Below are 4,303 nucleotides of genomic sequence, written 5' to 3' on the forward strand. Positions count from 1 at the left end.
AGCTGGTTTTTGATATAAATATGAACTTGATTGAACAAAAATGCATGTATTGTATAACATAATGTCCTAGGAGTGTCATGTGATGAAGATCATCAAAGGTTAGTGCTGTGGTTTTGGTTTTTGTGACATATATGCTTGCTTTGAAAATGGCTGTGTGATTATTTTTGGCAGGGTACTCTCCTGACATAATCGAATGTTTTGCTTTCGCTGTAAAGCCTTTTTGAAATCGGACAATGTGGTTAGATTAACGAGAGTCTTGTCTTTAAAATGGTGAAAAATAGTCATATGTTTGAGAAATTGAAGTTATAGCATTTTTGAGGTATTTGTATTTCGCGCCACGCGATTCCACCGGCTGTTGACTAGGTGGGAGGCTTGCCCAGGGAAGTTAAAACAGCATTTATCCTCATGGGGGATGTGGGAAATGTCCCCATGAGGAACACATTTCCTTGTTGGGACTTTTAGATCCCCAACAAACACACAAATAACAGTTTATTTATGATGTATTATATTTATTTTACCTTTATTTAACTAGGCAAGTCAGTTAGGTACAAATTCTTATTTACAATGACAGCCTACCGGGGAACAGTGGGTTAACTGCCTTGTTTAGGGGCAGAACGACAGATTTTTATCTTGTCAGCTCTGGGGTTCGATCAGACAACCTTCCGATTACTGGCCCAACGTTTTAACCACTAGGCTACCTGCCGCACAAATCATATATGATCATAGATGAATAATAGCAGTTTATTCATGATGTATTATATACGACCGATGATGTATTATGTATTAATATCATAATGTATTATCACTATCGTCATCATTGTCACTATTATTATTATTATTATTGAGGGCGATAGTATTTCAAGTATAAGGATGACGTTGGTAGAGGGGCTGATCGCAGAGCCAGTAGGATGGGTTGTCAATATACCACAGCCACAAAGTCAAGATTGGCTTAAAGTCAGGGTTAGGCAAAAGGTTAGCAGTGTGGTTGAGGTTAGGGTTGAGGTTAGGGTTAGGTTTTAAAATTAAAAAAAGATTTTAAGAAGATAAATTGTAGATATAAGCGGGTTTAGCCATAATTATGACTTTGTGGCTGTGATAACTAATGACGACCACACACGCACACCTCAGTGGCACAGCGAGGGGACGCGCTATAGACAGACAGACAGCTAGATATGGAAATGCAGACAAAATGCAGCGTCTCCGCTCTGTGAGCTGCATACACCAGAACACAACCCGGATTCACTGCCCAAAAACCTCCCGATAACACTGTTGTTGTTGCAAAAAAAAAAAAAAAAAAACAGTTTTAGGTTTAACCGTCGTCCTTCGCGGCAGACAGCGTTTGGTGACTGGACTAGTGGTGCGTCTTCCGTTCTGTCGCTGCGGCAGAGCGTTGTTCTTCTCTTCAGTCGAGCCAGGGCTGTTGTACAGCAGCCATCGCTGTATGATTCGCCTTGTTCTGCGCTGTTACAGCTTTCTATCTATTCGTTCGTGCGGGAGAGCGCTGGTGGTGAAGTCAACGACAACGCTAGTGTGGATCTAGTGCGCGCTTACATCCATCTCTACCGCGTCTACGGTCTGCTACCCTGCTGTCGCTTTCAGGATGGCGCTAACGATTTGCACGAGATTCACCGACGAATTCCAGCTATTCGAGGAGCTGGGGAAGTAAGCGTGCATGTTTTGATTGTTATTGATGTTATTTGTTATCCGGTAGCAGTATCCTACTTGTTATCATGTAATAGCCAGGTTATGCTGCTGCTGCTACCTTGGTTTAGGACGCGGATAGGGCACTGTGTGTGTGTGTGTGTGTGTGTGTGTGTGTGTGTGTGTACGCGACCTTCGGTTCATATGTGAATAGGCTACATAGACCGACAAATTATATTTTCATAGCTGTATGGATGCCATAAGGGATTGGATCAGAATGTCAAGCCTTCCTACAGCCTATCATAGTTGACCTGGCCTTGTCAAGCATTCCTATAGCCTATCATAGTTGAGCTGGCCTTGTCAAGCCTTCCTACAGCCTATCATAGTTGACCTGGCCTTGTCAAGCCTTCCTACAGCCTATCATAGTTGACCTGGCCTTGTCAAGCCTTCCTATAGCCTATCATAGTTGACCTGGCCTTGTCAAGCCTTCCTACATCCTATCATAGTTGACCTGGCCTTGTCAAGCCTTCCTACAGCCTATCATAGTTGACCTGGCCTTGTCAAGCCTTCCTACAGCCTATCATAGTTGACCTGGCCTTGTCAAGCATTCCTACAGCCTATCATAGTTGACCTGGCCTTGTCAAGCCTTCCTAAAGCCTATCATAGTTGACCTGGCCTTGTCAAGCCTTCCTATAGCCTATCATAGTTGACCTGGCCTTGTCAAGCCTTCCTATAGCCTATCATAGTTGACCTGGCCTTGTCAAGCATTCCTATAGCCTATCATAGTTGACCTGGCCTTGTCAAGCCTTCCTATAGCCTATCATAGTTGACCTGGCCTTGTCAAGCCTTCCTATAGCCTATCATAGTTGACCTGGCCTTGTCAAGCCTTCCTATAGCCTATCATAGTTGACCTGGCCTTGTCAAGCATTCCTATAGCCTATCACAGTTGACCTGGCCTTGTCAAGCATTCCTATAGCCTATCATAGTTGACCTGGCCTAGTCAAGCTTTCCTATAGCCTATCACAGTTGACCTGGCCTTGTCAAGCATTCCTATAGCCTATCATAGTTGACCTGGCCTAGTCAAGCCTTCCTATAGCCTATCATAGTTGACCTGGCCTTTTATATATTATTTCCTTGTCCTCTATAGTTTGATATTTACACTTCCTAATGGTGGTCCGTCTCTTATATAGTCCATCTCTTATATAGTCTGTCTCTTATGGTGGTTTATCTCTTATAGTCCGTCTCTTATATAGTCCACCTCTTATATAGTCCATCTCTTATATAGTCCATCTCTTATATAGTCCATCTCTTATATAGTCCACCTCTTATATAGTCCATCTCTTATATAGTCCATCTCTTATATAGTCCATCTCTTATATAGTCCATCTCTTATATAGTCCATCTCTTATATAGTCTGTCTCTTATGGTGGTTTATCTCTTATAGTCTGTCTCTTATATAGTCCATCTCTTATATAGTCCATCTCTTATATAGTCCATCTCTTATATAGTCCTTGTCTTATATAGTCCATCTCTTATATAGTCCATCTCTTATATAGTCCATCTCTTATATAGTCCGTCTCTTATATAGTCCATCTCTTATATAGTCCACCTCTTATATAGTCCATCTCTTATATAGTCCATCTCTTATGATGGTCCATCTCTTATATAGTCCATCTCTTATATAGTCCGTCTCTTATATAGTCCGTCTCTTATATAGTCCATCTCTTATATAGTCCATCTCTTATATAGTCCATCTCTTATATAGTCCATCTCTTATGGTGGTCCATCTCTTATATAGTCCATTTCTTATATAGTCCATCTCTTATATAGTCCATCTCTTATATAGTCCATCTCTTATATAGTCCATCTCTTATATAGTCCATCTCTTATGGTGGTCCATCTCTTATATAGTCCATCTCTTATATAGTCCATCTCTTATGGTGGTTTATCTCTTATAGTCCGTCTCTTATGATGGTCCATCTCTTATATAGTCCATCTCTTATATAGTCCATCTCTTATATAGTCCATCTCTTATATAGTCCATCTCTTATGGTGGTCCATCTCTTATATAGTCCATATCTTATATAGTCCATCTCTTATATAGTCCATCTCTTATATAGTCCATCTCTTATATAGTCCATGTCTAATGGTGGTCCATCTCTTATATAGTCCGTCTCTTGTATAGTCCATCTCTTATATAGTCCATCTCTTATATAGTCCATCTCTTATATAGTCCATCTCTTATATAGTCCATCTCTTATGATGGTCCATCTCTTATGATGGTCCATCTCTTATATAGTCCATCTCTTATGATGGTCCATCTCTTATATAGTCCATCTCTTATATAGTCCATCTCTTATATAGTCCATCTCTTATATAGTCCGTCTCTTATATAGTCCATCTCTTATATAGTCCATCTCTTATATAGTCCATCTCTTATGGTAGTCCGTCTCTTATATAGTCCATCTCTTATACAGTCCATCTCTTATGGTGGTCCGTCTCTTATATAGTCCACCTCTTATATAGTCCATCTCTTATACAGTCCATCTCTTATGGTGGTCCGTCTCTTATATAGTCCATCTCTTATATAGTCCATCTCTTATATAGTCCATCTCTTATATAGTCCATCTCTTATATAATCCATCTCTTATATCGTCCATCT

This window comes from Salmo trutta, unplaced genomic scaffold (assembly GCF_901001165.1).
Source record: "Salmo trutta unplaced genomic scaffold, fSalTru1.1, whole genome shotgun sequence".
NCBI classification, from domain to species: domain Eukaryota; kingdom Metazoa; phylum Chordata; class Actinopteri; order Salmoniformes; family Salmonidae; genus Salmo; species Salmo trutta.